Here is a 16,016-nt window from a genome sequence, read left to right on the forward strand (position 1 = left end):
AGTGGCTCTTGACTACAAGTTCCATTTCTTTTATAGTTATTGCTCAATTCTGGTTTTCTATTTGGTGGATGATTTTGGTAATTTTTTTTATTCTGAAAGGGAGTGTAATATAGTTGTTAAGTACATAGGTTCCGGAGCTGGGCAGCCCAAGAAATCCTAGCTCAGCCACTTAATAGTTAAGTGACTTAGAGCAGGTTACTTCTCTAAACTCCAGTTCTCTCAATCTTAAACTAGAAATAACAGTATTCATCTCAAAGAACAGTTGAATTGAGTAGCTTAATATAAGTACTTACATGAGTGCCTGGCATACTGTAAGCATTCAGTAAATGTTAGCTATTTTTAAAGTTTTCCAGAAAATGCTTTTTGTCTGGAATTTCAAAATTATTGGTATAAAAGTGTTAGTGGTTTCTTAACTTTTAGTCACTTATTACTCTAACTAGATCTTATTACTTCCTATATTTATTCATGCTTTCTTTTTTCTTTGTAGACTTGCTAGAGTATCGACTTACAAGTTAGACTTTTCAGAGTACCAGTTATTGGTTTTATTTGAACAGCTTAATTGAGTTTTTTTCCCCCTACTTTTTTTGTGTTATTTTGCTGTTTTTTTTTCTCTAGCTTCTTGAGTTAAAGACTTAAATACTGAAAATAATTTGTAAGGTTATAAATTTCCCCATGAGTACTGCTTTAGCTGTATCTCAGGTGTTTTGAAATGTCATTTGTCTCATAGTTTTATAATTTTCATTTAGATTTCTTTAATTAGTGATTTATTTAATACCCAGGTATATGGGCAAGGGATTCATGTTATTGTTGGTAATGAATTTTTTTTATGTGTCTCTCCAGACCCACAGTTGCGTCCTAATCATTGTGGACTGCATCACCTATATTCTCTTGTCCTCTGAGTCCCATTTGGGCTCATCCAGTGGGAAGGACCAGCAAGAGATCAGAGGGTGGAGGAGAGCGCACCAAAGAAGTTTGGGTATTTATCTCACTAGTGTTTGTCTACCTAAAGCCAGCAGCTCTTGTTGATGGACTCTTCTTAGCTTCAACTCTTACAGGGCTTCAGAGAGCTTCTGTAACACTGCTTCCCTCCCTTGACCTTTAGGCCTATGGAAGGGAATATCTTCTTACATTGCTAGTCCTTGGGTGCTTCACTCTTCCCTATTGGTTGCATCAGCCCTACTTTAAGGGAAAAAAAAAAGAAAAACCAAACCCATTGCTCTCAAGTCAGTTCCAGCTCATGGTGACCCTATGTGTTACAGAGTAGAGCTGCTCATAGGGTTTTCTTGGCCTTAATCTTTTCAGAAACAAATTGCCAGGCCTTTTTTCATGGCAGCACTAGATGGGTTCAAACCACCAACCTTTAGGTTAGTTGTTGAGCACAAACCATTTGTACCACCCAGGGACCTGAACCCTTTTTACACCTCTGTAAATAATCATTTCATGAAACTCTTTTCAGTTACCCTATTTGTGCCACCTTTTTCTTTCTTTTTTTTTTGCAAAATCTCCCTGCAAGATGGCTTACTCAGTTAACCTGTTTTTGCTGCTCTTGTTCAGTTGTCTGGGAGTAACTGTTGTCCATTGACCTCTGGTTTTACCCTGTGATAGCTTATTCCTTGTCTTTCATAGCCTCATATGAAAAGGTGTATAGTCTTCTTAGGGACTGCACACCTTTCACTGTCTGGTTCCTACTGCTACAGGTATGTGGATCTAAAGGTTACTTTAGGGGTTGAGTAATTACTGTCTCTGGCAGGCTTTTGGTTTGCTTGGAAGTTCCAGGCAGTTTTTTATATCAATAACCACAGCCAAGGAGCACGTGTAAATATTAATCTATAGGTTATTTTCTGTTTTTTGCTATGGTTCTTTCTTTCTGTCTTTCAACTGAATGGCAACCACCTTGATCTTATGAAATAAGAATCTTGGGTGAAGAGGCATCGCACGTTATCAGATTTTTGCAGCTGGCCTGGTTCCCATTGTAAGCTTTTGGGAAAGGCTTGAGACCACTGTCTTATTTCCTGCTTTTCTACTTGTCCAATCATGAGAGATTCCCCCAGTTACTGTATTTTCAGCCAATTTAGATCTTGGGCCACAGGCAGAGAGAGCCTTCCTTTATGGAGCTGAAAGCTTGGTGGGCACATGGTCTGTTTTCCAAGGTTTTACCAATTGTTTTGTCATTTGGCTATAATAGGTAATCATAATGGATCATCAGCTTTTCAGCCTGCAGTATATTTCCTTGACATCCACCACCCAACTACTAAGTCAATGCCAAATATTTCAGGTTCTGTTAAGGCAGCCCTACTTCTAGATACCAAATATTGTATCAACCATAGATCCTCATGCAGAAAACAGAAATTCTATCTCTTATAAGCAGAAAGGGATTTATACAGGGAATTTGTGGTTAGAATATTGTTGGAAAGCCTGGAGGATCAATCTCTACCACGGTTTCTATGCTTCTGAAGCCAAGAACACATGATTATGATCATAGCTACAATTCAAGAATCAGCAAGCCATCACCACAGCTGCTCCTTGGTAAGCTACAAAGCTGGTGCATTGGTACTGGAACTTGGAGTCTGTCCACTGCCTCTACTGTAACTGCCTCTGCATTGGAAGGAAGCTGGAGAATGCATATTGGAATGCTGTTGCAGAAACATCTTGTCTGCACAGCTTTGTTTCATGGGGAGGAGGGTAGAAAGGGCCAGTACCATCACGAAGTGAACCTCTCCTTCCCTTTCACCTTCTAAATGTCTCACAGGTACACCTAATTGTAGACTCTAATTTATCTAGAACCCTCGCTGCGCAAGAATTGGGGAAATGTCAGTTTTAACTTCCAGCTTCTGCTATACGGGAAGGTACACCAGAAAGAAGGTAGAATGGAGGTTGAACAAACCAGTCCACCATATCATAGGCCCTCACCACTCCTCCCTTAAGAAAATTTAACTGTGATATTTTTGGTATATTTAGTGTAATACTGTTATCTTAATAATTTTCAGAGTCAGAAATCTGATTCATTTATGTCTTGAGACATATCTTGGGAGTTACATGCTGCATTGAAATTAAAAATTCTAAGTCAAGCAAAGGTTTGGGAAGTATGCCAACCACATCCCTCCTGTATTTAAAACTCTTTTAAGGTATCTTGTTTTAATTTTCATTTCTAGATTACTAGTAAATTTTAACATCTTATATTTTCGACCATTTGTATTTCTCCTTCCGGAGTCTGGTGTTGAGTCTTTTTAGTCTGGGAAGAGTAGGGATGCACTGAGAGATGGTGTAGTAGAGGGATTAAGGGCAGAAAGGAAGAGTGAGGTTCCCAGGCCCAATTCTTAGTCCATTCCCTAGAATCTGGCCATCTTCATTTCGTCAGAGCTAGATTCCCTTTGTACCTTCAAGGTTAATTACATTATATTGGAGCCTTACTCCTTCTCTAAGATAGTTTATTTTAACCAGGACCTTGTTCCACAATTATCCTACCCTATGATTCCAACTATTAGATACCCTGTGTACAACAGAATGAAATGCAGCTCAGTCCTGCACCATCCTCACAACCATTACGGTGTTTGAGCCCATTGTTGTAGCCACTATGTCACTCCATCTCATTGAGGGTCTTCGTCTCTTTTACTAACCCTCTACTTTGCCAAGTATGATGTTCTCCAGGGACTGGTCCCTCCCAATAACATGTCCAAAGTATGTTATGATATAAAAAAGTACATTTGAGATATGAAAGAGATTAAACAAGCAAGTGAGCAGGCAGAGATGGGGGAAGGTAGACACCATGCCACATGAAGATGACCAAGGAGTGAAGGAATAGAAGCTCAAGAGACAAGGACCCTTGCCCAGAGCCAGCAGAGAGAAAGCCTTCCCCCTAAAGCCAGCACCCTGATTTTGCACTTCTAGCCTCCAAAACTGTGAGAAAATAAATTATTGTTTGTTAAAGCCACCCACTTGAGATATTTCTCTTATAACAGCAATAGATAACTAAGACAGGTTTAAGCAAAATAAATACTAAAATACCAATATTGTCTTTTTATGTTATTTAATCATGAATTCAGTCATTTTGAGAGTAAGAATTCTCCAGTCACCTTATTGTTGTTGTTGTCGGGTACCATCGAGTCAGTTCCAACTCATAGCGACCCTATGCACAACAGAACAAAACACTGCCCAGTCCTGCACCATCCTTACAGTCGTTGTTATGCTTGAGCTCATTGTTGCAGCTACTGTGTCAGTCCACCTTGTTGACGGTCTTCCTCTTTTCCACTGACCCTGCACTTTGCCAAGCATGATGACCTTCTCCAGGGACTGGTCCCTCCTGACAACATATCCAAAGTATGTAAGACGCACTCTCGCCATCCTTGCTTCTAAGGAGCATTCTGGTTATACTTCTTCCAAGACAGATTTGTTTATTCTTTTGGCAGTCTATTCAATATTCTTTGCCAGAACAATTCAGAGGTGTCAGTTCTTCGGTCTTCCTTATTCATTGTCCAGCTTTCATATGCATATGATGCGATTGAAAATACCATGGCTTGGGTCAGGCGTACCTTAGTCTTCAGGGAGACATCACCTTAGACAGATGTTAAAATTCCGGTTTGCTTTTTCATACCTTTCAGATTTTCCTTTTTAAAACTAATTGCAGAAACTTTAAGTCATTCATCCTATCTTGAACACTTAGACTCTTGGAGAGAAGAACCTGTTGCCATCGAGTCAATTCCGACTAATAGCAACCCTATAGGACAGAGTAGAACTGCCCCATACAGTTGCCAAGGCTGCAGTCTTTATGGAAGCAGACTGCCACATCTTTCTCCTGCAGAGCGGCTGGAGGGTTCAAACCACCTGCTTTTCAATTAGCAGCCGATGGCTGAAACCATGACACCATACATGAAAAGGTATATAGTCTTTTCACCTGAAGGGTGAATATTTCTGCCTCTTTTCATTATGTGTAGTACATCTAAACCATTTCTTTTAAACTTCATTCTTATAGGGATAGTGCCCTCAAGGGAGCTTTTACATTCTCCTCATATCTCTGCCCTTAGTCACATTATTCTCTGTAGTTGATCTCTTTATTGGCAAAGCTTTTGGTGTTTGTTTAATTCATTCTCCCTCTTTTCCTTTATTTCTGACTGAGAAAACTAATCCCACCTCTCTCGCCCACATCCTTCTTACTTCTCAGTAAATTACTAAATGCTAATCCTTTGTGTAAGTGGAAGGACAGCATGTTCAAGTTTACCGTTTTTTTCTTTGCCCCAGCACTAACTCAATCAAATGAAAGGAAATGGCTTTTATACAACCTCCCACATTTAACAGAAAGTTAAAAAAAAATCCCTCTCTTGCTTGAAAGATTTGTCCTTTCTTTACATTTTTAAAGGTTATTACGCATCTCTGAAGAACGTTAAAGACCTCTTTTATAAGTGTGATTTGTAGATCCTTTCCGACTTGCATTATTGATTTGACTGTGTAATGGAAATTATTTTTGTCTGTGAATGTGTGCATTGACAGTGTTTGCTATTTTGATAACGGAGGTTGCTGTCTGGAGTAATTATACATACAAAATTTAATGTTTTGCTGTACCACCTTATCTTTCCTTAAAATGTATCTTCAGTTTCCTGTAAGACATAAAGCCCTAAAATTGTATTATTTGACGTAATCTAGTTCCAAATGGTAAGATGTTGTTGGTAGGTGCCCTTGAGTCTGTTCCAACTCATAGCATCCCTTTGTACAGCAGAATGAAACACTGCCCAGTCCTGTGCCATCCTCACGATCATGTTATGCTTGAGCCCATTGTGGCAGCAGCAGCACTGGTCCATCTTGTTGAGGGTCTTCCTCTTTTTTGCTGACCTTCCACTTTACCAAGCATGATGTCCTTCTCCAGGGACTGGTCCGTCCTGATAACATGTCCAAAGTATGTCAGATGAAGTCTTATCATTCTCGCTTTCGCGGAGTATACTGGCTATACTTTTTTCAAGACAGATTTGTTCATTCTTTTGGCAGTCCGTGGTATATTCTTCTTCAACACCACAAATCAAAGGCATCAACTAACTCTTCATTTGTCTTCCTTATTTATTGTCCAGCTTCCACATGCATATGAAGCAATTGAGAACACCATGGCTTGGGTCAGGCACTCCTTAGTCCTCAAAGGGGCATCTTGGCTTTTTAATACTTGAAGAGTCCTTTGCAGCAAATTTGCCCAGTGCTTGTGTTGTTTGATTTCTTGACTGCTGCTTCCATCTGTGTTGATTGTGGGTCCAAGTAAAATGAAATCCTTGACAACTTCAGTCTTTTCTCCATTTATCATGATGTTGCTTATTGGCCCAGTTGTGAGAATTTTTATTTTCTTTATGTTGAGGTGTAATCTATACTGAAGCCTGTAGTCTTTGATCTTCATCAGTAAAAGTTTCAAGTCCTCTTTCCTTTCAGCAAGCAGGGTTGTGTCATCTGCATATCACAGTTTGTTAATGATTCTTCCTGCAATCCTGATGTCCCGTTTGCTAAAAGTCGTTCTCTTTTTCGCTGACTCTCTACCTTAACAAGCGTGATGTCCTTCTCCAGTGACTGGTCCCTCCTGATAACATGTCCAAAGTGTGTGAGATGAAGTCTCACCATCCTTGCATCTAAATACTCCAAAAGGAATAGCTCTTTCTTTTATGTATTTTTTTCAATTACATTTATTAAAATGCAAGTTCCTTTGTCTCAAGCCATGATACACATAGTGCTTAAATTAATTATTAATGTTACCTTGGAATTTTATTCAATTACATTGAAAGTTTTCAATTTTTAAATGCATTATAGAAAGAGGGCTAGACTAGGAGTCAGGAGACTGACGTTAATTAGCAATGATAACTTGAACGAATCTCTTAATTTCTCTAGAGCTTGTTTCCCGTTTGTAAATATGTGTGAGCTATACTAAGGTACTATTAAATTTTTTTTTTAATCCATTCTAAGGGACCTTAAAACTGTTGTAGATTGCATCTAAAGGAGAGTGGGCCCTTAAAGTCTTCCATTAATTAGGAAATACAGGATGAGAATCTGCTCATTTATAGTCTATTCTTAGATCAGAAATCCTGATTGAATTTTAGTTTTTCCTGGTCTGCACGAGGTGTTCACTAAGTTCCCAGAAGCAAATAATGCCTTAGGATTTCAGAGAAAAGGCCAGAAGCTAATGTACTTCACAGGAGCACGGTGTTAGGTAGTGTACTAACTTCATTGCATCTGAATTTTTTAGAGTATTGCTTATTTACATTTATTGAGACTTCTTGTTGTTATTGCCATTTACAGCAAATCAGAGTGCTCTTTAGTCTTTATTTGAAATTATGTATTTAAAAGCCCTTTATTTAACTGGCGGAATCTAGCCACCTATGTCTTGTTGTTGGGATTTTTCTGATTAATCCACAACCATTAATCTCATACCTTTCTAATAGGTTTATTAAAATGGATTTTCTACTTCAATATGTATCTTGTCCTATCATTGTTTTATTTCTCCTTACTGCTTCTCCCTTCCTGATGAAAGGGAATAATGGATCATTTTGGATAAGGGCCTCCCTTTTATCTCTTCTCAAGACCATGTTGCTCCACCTTTTTTTTTTAATTTGGGATGAGAAGAAAGTAAGGTTGAATGTGACCTAGTCCATTCTCATTTTAGTGTTTAATGTAATCCAAACCTCATTTTAATGTTTACTGCACATTTCTCATATCCAACGTTTTGCCAAATGTATCTGACTTGGCTTTTTTTTTCCCAAGCAGTTGAAAATGATAGTTTTACTTCCTCATCTTGCTTCTGCTCTACATCCAGTAAGTGCCCAATATAAGCCAGTTGACTAATTGGAAATTGAATAATATTAAGGGTAGTTTCAGTGTCCAGGTGGCACAGTGGTTAAAGCACTCAGCTGCTACTGAAAGGTCGGCAGTTTAAAACTATGAGCGGCTCTGCAGGAAAAAGATGTGGCATTCCACTTCCATAAAGGTTATAACCTTGAAAACCCTATGGGGCAGTTCTACTCCGACATGTAGGGTCATTGAGTTGGAATTGACACGACAGCAGTGGGTTAATCCGTAAGTTTAGCTTAAAAACCAAGGGAAGCTCAGTCCTCCATGGCTGTCTTCTCTTGCCTTTTGTTGTGGTTAGGTGCCCTTGAGTTGGTTCCCACTAATAGTGAACGTATGCACAACCGAAGAAGACACTTCCCAGTCCTGCGCCATCCTCACAGTGGTTGCTATTTGAGCCCATTATTGCAGCCACTGTGTCAGTCCATCTCACTGAGGGTCTTTCTCTCTCTTTCATTGACCTTCAACTTTACCAAGTATGATGTCCTTCTCCAGGGACTGGTCCCTCCTGATAACATGTCCAAACACAGGCATTGACTGTGGATCCAAGTAAAATGAAATCCTTGACAACTTCAATGTTTTCTTTTGCCTTAAGTAAGACCAATTCACTGTTGCTCTTTTTTTTTCTTTTTTAGCCAGTTGAGCTTATTATATAAGCCAGTTTTCCTCCTTTGCGTATCTTTTTCTGTCTTTCAAAGGGTGTTTTCTAAAGTTACTCTTTTTAACATTTTTGTTTGTTTATAGCATCTCATTTAGGATTAATTGGGTAGGATGAATTTCAGTGGAAAATGTTAGACGTCTGCTGCTGGAAAATGTATGCTTATATGTCCTTCCTGCTACTGGTCTAAAAAAAAACCTTAAACACTAATATTAGGTAATATTCTTTGGCAACATTTTTTTTAGAACCCACTCTCCCTGTTACTTTCTCCTGTAGTTACTGAGTAATACTGAGTAGCACTGAAGAAATTACATTCAAGTTTTTTTCAAAGAGCTACTTCTAATAGAAAAATGCTTAGTAATGACAAAGGCACTCCCTCCAATTCAGTGGCCATTTTGAAGAAACAAGTGGAAACTATCAAAAGAAGGAAGTACGTGGATCAAAACGAGAATATGGGCAAGAGGCAGTGAATTTTTCATCTAGGTCAACTGGAGAAATTAGAACTATGCTGTCTACGAGTAATTTAATTAATTGGACCAATTTTTGTGGGCCCTGTAGTTTAATCCTTCAAAATTCTGTGATTAAATTTTGCTTTGGTGATATGGAGGAACAATTAATGCTTGGATTTGGGGCTTTCGATTTATAATTTAGAAGTTATATTGAGATGCATAAGGTCCAAAAAGTATTTCTTATTTGTTATGAATTAAACTGTGTTCCCCCAAAATATGTGTTGTAAATCCTAAACTTCTGTGCCTGTAGTTATAATCCCATTTGGGAATGGGTTGTCTCTGTTGCGTTAATGAGAAAATAAATTCCTGTGTGTTAAAATCATCCACTTGTATTTCTGTTACAGCAGTACCGAATAACTAAGACACTCTTCTTTTATACTATCCTTAATCTTGCAAGGTAGCATTCTATGTTATTATTCAAGACTTAAAAGGGGGAAAGGCAGCAAGTAGTTATTTTCAATTTATACCTTCTGATTGTGTACTGAATTCAAATTAAGTGAAAAATTTATAGAAATTTAGTATATTGCCAATATAATTAATAATGATGGGGAAATTTATTTTCCTTTGTAGGGTTTTGTTAATTATGACAAAGAATTTTAGCTCTTTAAATACCAGAAACTTCTTCATTAAAAATGGAGAAAAAAATAGCTACCTTGTGTAATTTAGTAGTGGAGTGTTCCTCATCAGCTTATTTTGTGATTGATGTTCAGCAGCTAGCCTGAAAAGAAATAAGGAAATCATAGCAGTTGATAGTAGCAGGAGTTTATCCTTTCAATCATATTTTTCAAAAAAGAGAATTGCGGTCCTATATGTGATAACCTTATTTAGACCTATAACCCTAAGCTGTATTCAGAGATAAAAGATGAAAAAAAAAAAGTTTTATAATAGATAATAAATAATTTTCAGGCAAATATTCTTCTTCATATCCCTTTAATTATAGATAACTCTTTTCTTAATGATTTTGTTTTGAATAAAAGATCTTTTAGAGCCTTTATTGGCATAGGAGAAACTTTGAAAAATATATAACTTACATTGTACTATATATAGAAATTTTCTCTGGAGAAATTAAAAGTTGATACAAATTTTTAAAGAAAAGTTACCCGCAAGAAAATTGATGAACTCTGTAATAGAATAGAAAGCAAATACTCCTTGGTCCTTTGAACCAGAATGAGCACAAATTTATGTAGGTGGAAGGTTTTCATTAACAAAGTTACTTCTCAAGCATTGCACAATTTAAGGTTTCTGGGCAGGTGTTTTGTTCCTCCTACTGCCTTTTCTGTTAGTAGCCAGTATGTCTGTGTTTTCCTGTTGCATTTTGTGTTTGAGGTAGACTGTAGTGACCAAATAACATCTGCCATCTGACACTACTTAGTCTTTTGCCAGACCTAATAATATGGTTTTGATATAGTACTGACATTTTAGATAAACTGTTTAATATTTGAGTAGATCGTTAGTTTTGATGTAGATCATTAGTTTAGATACGGAAAAATGCGTAGGATCATTCTGTTTCTTTGTTAAACTAACATTTAACTGGGCACTGTCTTTTTTAGCAGGTGTTATGCTGGGCAGCTTTTTTACACACAAAATATATTCATGAATATGTTTTCGTTGTACAAATGTCATATAATACAGGGAAAGCGTTAGGTCTCTTTTAATCTCTTTTTTATTCCCCAACCCCCTCTTTCTCCTCAGAATTAAACACTGTAATCAGTTTCGTATGTTTTATTCCAGACCATTTCCAGTGCAGTTATATTCATATGTGTGTGTGTATGTGTGTCACACAGGTAGAAATGTTGTATAATTTGATTTTGTGGTTTTTTCTGTATGAGTCAGAATCAACTCGATGGCAGTGGGTTCGGTTTGGTTTTTATCCTGCCATAATTTTGTAATTATATCTATGGGTTAGCTGCCCAGTAGCAGAATTGCTAGATCAGTAGGTATATGCATTTGTATTTTTATAGATATGTTACCGGAATAAGGTTCTTGCCTCTCACTGGTCAAGAATGAGCAGGTAAGGCACGTAGAGTTTTCCACACAAGCAAAGCTTTATTGAAGAGACTTGCAAGCAGAGACAAGGAGGGCCTAGAGTAATACTTACTTACCCTCATCCTACAGAACAAAAGACGGGCTTGGGTTTTTTAAAAGTTCTTGGGCGGGAAAAGACTCATGTTTATTCTTAGACACAGGTGAGGATATGTTAACTAAGGTGCTGCACAGCAGCTTTCCAAGAGGGCTCCTGTCCCAGAGGTCTCTGGAATTTGTAGCAGAACTTATTATGGAGTGTCACGCCTGTGTAGTCTCTCGCTCCCTGGGTTTGATTCCCTGGCTTGGGCTGTAGCCCCTCTCACTGCCTCTGGTGGAAGGTCACACGGCAGTCACAGGTGGATGTTCTACGCATATCCCTGGGGCTGGTTTTCTCCAGCTGCTTCTGAAAGGCAACTTTAAAGAAGTTTGCGGGCTATTTTTTGATACCCTGCCCCATTTTTCTGGGGAATGGCTTTGTTTCTGCGCCCTGGCCCATTTCTTGTTACTTTGTTTGCAGATTTTGGGGGCCCCTCTGTTCCCTGTCTTACTAAGTCTCTAGGTTGCACACTCAACCCCATATCACTTCCCTGATAGTATAGTCTATTTCTCTATTACTTGCTTCTCCTCTAATCACACCAGTCTCTTTCCTGTTTCTCAAATAGGCACCCTCCAATCTCAGGGCCTTTGCTCCCTGTCTTAGATATTCTCCCATTAATAATGTATGAAAAGTTGCCCCACGCCCTTTCCAATACTAAATATTATCAGACTTCTTATTTTTTTGCCAACTAATTGATAAAAATTGTTTGTTTTCATTAGTATTTTTACAATCAAGAGTGAAGGCTAGTATTTTCATTTGTAATAACCTGTTTGTATTTTTTTCTTTATACCTTTATATCCTTCATACATTTTTAGAATTTTTTTTAAATCTTTTTCTTATTAATTTTTATGTGCTTCTTGTAAATTCAAGGAATCAGTTCTATCGTATGTTGGCTGTATTTTCTCGTTTCATAAAAGTTGTTTCAAAAACGTAATGAGCTAGACTTAAAAGTAATTTGTAAGAATAGAGTACTATTGCTTTTATAGTTCAGAAGAGTCATAGCAGCCAGTTTCCAGCCTTGTGTAACCTGAGGCAAATGTTCTTATTAAAATCTCATGTATGAATTATAGTTCACCTGAAGGAAAAATAAGGTAATTGGGAGTAAGTGTGGATAGTATCAGGAGAATTATGCTGACCTATTTTGAATTTTCTAACTTAACCCATTAAATAATTTTAAAACTACAACTCTAGCTTTTGCTTAAAAAAAAAAAAGCAAACTGCAAAGTAGTACATTGGACCAAGTTAGTGGACTGACTTACTTTAAATTAATTGCAATATAGTAAAGTACAAACAGCACTAGCTTTGTCAGGTTGCCTGGGTTCAAATCCTGGCTCAATCATTTATTATCCCTATGACCTTTGTCAAGTTACTTAGTCTTTCTGTGCCTTAGTTTCTTCATATGTAAAATGAGTGCTGCCTCGTAAAGTTATTGTAAAGATGAGATGAGTTAGTACATAAAAATACTTAGAACAGCCTGATTGTTTAGTGCTACTGTGGTGGAGGGAAAAAGAAGTGGAATTGGTGGGAAGTGAGTTAGCCAAACAGATGAGGACCTCACTAATCATTCTTTGAGAAAAAAATATACATGGGCAGTGTCAAATAGAATTAGCATCCTCCGCTGACATCTCCATTGACGTGCCTCCAGATCAGTAGTAAAAGCTGTTGTAACCTAAGAAATGGGCAGAGGAAGCAGGTGAAGGGCCATTCCGGATGTCCACCACATATGGCCCTCATAGTCTGTGGGAGACTGCAGCACTGGAGAACTTCTTTTGTTTGCATGGTCCTGTACATATTGGTCTCTGCTATGGCTCCATCTTCCTTGCTGACAAGATTTCTAACTTGATAATCCACTACCTTTTGATTATTTTTCTTCTTTGAATTTATACCTGAAATTTTCTCTCTGATTTCTGGCTAAAATATTCCCGACTACTACTTCATGTCGTTGTTGCTTATACTTGCCATCTAGTCATTCCGACTCAGGGTGACCCAATGTGTGCAGAGCAGAACTGCTCCATGAGTGGCTTTCAAAGCTCTGAGCTTTTGGCAACATCACCAGGACTGTCTTCATAGACACCTCTGGTAGATTCAAACCTCCAGCCTTTTGGCTCATAGTCAAGCACTTAACCATTTGTGCCACCCAGGACAACTACTACTTTATGTTAACCTTAGGCTAATTAATAAATATAGAGCTCCCTCTTAAGGATGAGTAAACAGAAAAATCACAGAGCCTCTAGATCATAAGAATACCAACTCTATGAAGGCTTGGAGAAGTTGCCTTTCTACAAATTGTATTCACAGAAAAAGTCATTTTTCTGTTCCCAAATTCAAGAGGCTGTACCTTATAGGAACCTTAAAGCCACCAATGAGAGGGAGACAATTTTACAAGAGAACAGCCTGAAGAGAGACAAAAGATTGAATTTAAAAAAACTTGTACCATGCAGGGATCATCATTTTGTACCTTATAGAATATGAAATCTGATATATAAGACAAATTTTAGAGAGACTTGGTTATTCCTTCTATATCTCCTTTTTCTTCAGAGATAATTTTGTGTTACGGTTATGAGTGTAGGCTTGGGAATCAGATCAGCTGGGTTCATAGTCTGCTGTGTGACCCTGGGCAAGTTAATTAACCTCCATATGCCTCAGTTCCCTCATCTGTGAGATGAGAGTAATAGTACCTCTTTAAAATAGTACCTCTTTAGAGGACTGTAATTAGGCTAACCCTAGTGGCTCAGTGGTTAAGAGATTGGCTGCTAACCAAAAGTTCAGCAGTTCAAATCCAGCAGCCGCTCCTTGGGAACCCTATGTGGCAGTTCTACTCTGTCCTACATGGTCGCCCTGAGTCAGAACCAAGTCGTCAGCAATAGGTAGTTAGGATTAAATGAGGTATAAAACATGCTTAACATAATGCCCAGCATATAAGCAACTCAACATGTTAACTATTTTTGGTGTTACTCTTACTATTTTCAAGCTTTGATGCTTCTCTTTTATAAAATATTGATACTGTTTTCTCACATGTATTATCTCTAGCCGATCTCATCTACTCCATATGTTTCCATACCTGTATGCAACCATATGGCTGAGCTACCATACCTATATGCTAAAAATGCAGATGTATATATCCTGATGTCCAGACTTCTTAGGTCTCAGTCATTTCCACTTGAATATCTCACAGGCATCTTTAACTCATTATCTTCCTCCTCAGAGTTGTTGCTCTGCCACTGTTTTATTTAAGTAAATAGTACCACCAAATTGTTCAAATCATAAATCTAGGAGTTATCTTGACCCCTCCATTGCCAACCACTTTCAATTAGTCACCAAGTCATTTCGATTTTAATACCTAAATATTTATTAAGTTTTTCACTTCTCTATATATCTTATCCAAACAAAACCAAACCTGTTGCCATCAAGTCAATTCCAACTCACAGTGACCCTATAGGACAGAGTAGAACTGTCGCGTAGGGTTTCCAAGGAACGGCTATTGGATTCGAACTGCCGACCTTTTGGTTTGCAGCCTGAGCTCTTAACCACTGTGCCACGAGGACTATGTCAGATTATCTAGCAATAGGGAACTGGATAAATATATCATGATACATTCATATCATGGAAGGCTAGGAATAAAGTCGAATATGTCTTTTATGCAAAGATCTCTAAGATGTATTAAACAAAGAAAGTCAAGTGTAGAGAAAAGTGTGTAGTATGTTCCCATTTGTATAAAAATTTTGAAGGATATTTGTTGTAGTTAGATGTCATCAAGTTGATTCTGACTCATAGCAACCGTATGTACAACAGAACGAAACACTGCACAGTCCTGCACCATCCTCACAATCATTGCTGTTTAAGCCCATTGTGGCAGCCACTGTGCTAGTCTATCTCCTTGAAGGTCTTCCTCTTTTTCACTGACCCTCTACTTTACCAAACATGATGTCCTTCTCCAGGGACTGGTTCCTCCTGATAAGATGTCCAAAGTACCTGAGATGAAGTCTCGCCATCCTCACTTCTAAGAGCATCCTGGCTGTACTTTTTCTGAGACACATTCGTTCGTTCTTCTGGCAGTCTGTGGTATATTCAGTATTCTTTGCCAACACTGTAATTCAAAGGCATCAATTCTTCTTTGGTCTGCCTTATTCACTGGCCAGCTTTCGCATGCATATGAAGCAATTAAAAGCACCATGGCTTGAGTCAGGTGCATTTTAGTCCTTAAAGTGACATCTTTGCTTTTTAACTTTTTTTTTTTTTTTTTTTCAAAAAAGTCTTTTGTAGCTGATTTGCCCAATGCAATGTGTCACTTGATTTCTTAACTACTGCTTCCATGGGTGTTGATTTTGGATCCTAGTAAAATGAAATCCTTGACAGCTTCAATCTTTTCTCCGTTTATCACGATGTTGTTTATTGGCCTAGTTGTGAGGATTTTTGTTTTCTTTTATGTTGAGGTGTAATTCATACTGAAGTCTTTGATCTTCATCAGTAGCTGCTTCAAACTCTCTTCACTTTCAGCAAGCAAGGTTGTGTCATCTGCATAGCACAGGTTGTTAATGAGTCTTCCTTCAATCCTGATGCCCTATTCCTCTCCAGCTTCCCAGATTATTTGCTCAGCATACAGATGAAATAAGTGTAGTGAAAGGAAACCACCCTGAAGCGCCCCATTCCTGATTTTAAACTATGCGGTATCCTCTTATTCTGTTCAAATGACTGCCTCTTGGTCTATGTACAGGTTCTGTATGAGCACAATTAAGTGTTCAGGAATTCCCATTCTTTGTAATGTTATCCTTAATTTGTTATGATCCACACAATCGAATGCGTTTGCATAGTCAATAAAACACAGGTAAGCATCTTTCTAGTATTCTCTGCATTCAGCCAAGATCCATTTGGCATCAACAATGATATCCCTCATTCCACATCCTCTTCTGAATCCGGCTTG

At 38.0% G+C, this 16,016-nt stretch overlaps 1 protein-coding gene across 5 annotated transcripts in view; it reads left to right on the forward strand.

Moving 5' to 3' along the window:
- VEZT (vezatin, adherens junctions transmembrane protein) overlaps positions 1–16,016 on the forward strand; it is a 93,985-nt gene that overhangs the window by 5,611 nt on the left and 72,358 nt on the right. Inside the window, exon 1 of one of the 5 annotated variants that reach the window (XM_049884090.1) lies at positions 872–976. The exons of the other annotated variants lie outside the window; for them this stretch is intronic. The gene's annotated coding sequence lies outside the window, so the exon portion shown is untranslated. Of the gene's footprint in view, positions 1–871; positions 977–16,016 lie in introns of those variants that run through there. 5 annotated transcript variants of the gene reach the window in all.

Source organism: Elephas maximus, chromosome 4 (assembly GCF_024166365.1).
Source record: "Elephas maximus indicus isolate mEleMax1 chromosome 4, mEleMax1 primary haplotype, whole genome shotgun sequence".
Classification (NCBI taxonomy): Eukaryota; Metazoa; Chordata; class Mammalia; order Proboscidea; family Elephantidae; genus Elephas; species Elephas maximus.